This window comes from Hyperoodon ampullatus, assembly GCF_949752795.1.
Source record: "Hyperoodon ampullatus genome assembly, chromosome: 6".
NCBI classification, from domain to species: domain Eukaryota; kingdom Metazoa; phylum Chordata; class Mammalia; order Artiodactyla; family Ziphiidae; genus Hyperoodon; species Hyperoodon ampullatus.
This window is the reverse complement of record NC_136919.1, coordinates 121,597,698-121,598,305: the sequence shown is the minus strand read 5'-3', so window position 1 is coordinate 121,598,305 and position 608 is coordinate 121,597,698.

The following is a 608-nucleotide window of genomic DNA, read 5'->3' as shown; positions in this document are numbered from 1 at the left end:
TGCGCGCGCGCGTGTGCTGCCCGGCCGCGCTCTCCTGCCAGTGGGCGGGGATGAAGCTGTCAAGCAGCGCCGGGCACCCACGATTGTGTCACCTGGCCCTGAGCGCTCCGGCTCCGCGATCTTTGCCTTCCTGACTCGCAGCCAAGCCCAGATCAGAGCCTCCCCCTCTGCCTGTGGCTGCCTGGCTGGCGGTGGGAGGCACCAAGCAGAAAGGGTACTCCCCAAGAAGTGTTCCCTTCAGTGCGCTGAAGACCACCCCGCAAAAGAAGGGTGGAGGAGAGGCTTGAGAGCCTGGATTCCTCCTCTGCGCCCAGGTCCTCCCCTCTCCTCCCCCATCCCCCCCCCAAAGAAAAATAAAACCGGGGGAAAAAAAAACCCACAAACAAACCCAGCAAACGGTAAAGCACAATTTTAGGGATGTTGCTTTTTTGTCTAAGTTTTTGTCTGAATTCCCATCTCCTGGACATTGGGGTGGGGATGGAGGGAGCAGAGGTCACGAACACCGTTGTGGGTTTTTTGTTTTTGTTTTTCTTTCTTAATTGTGTTTTGGACAAACCTGTATAGATATTGGAGATGAAAGGTGCACTGTGCTCGGAACAGAAACCCCT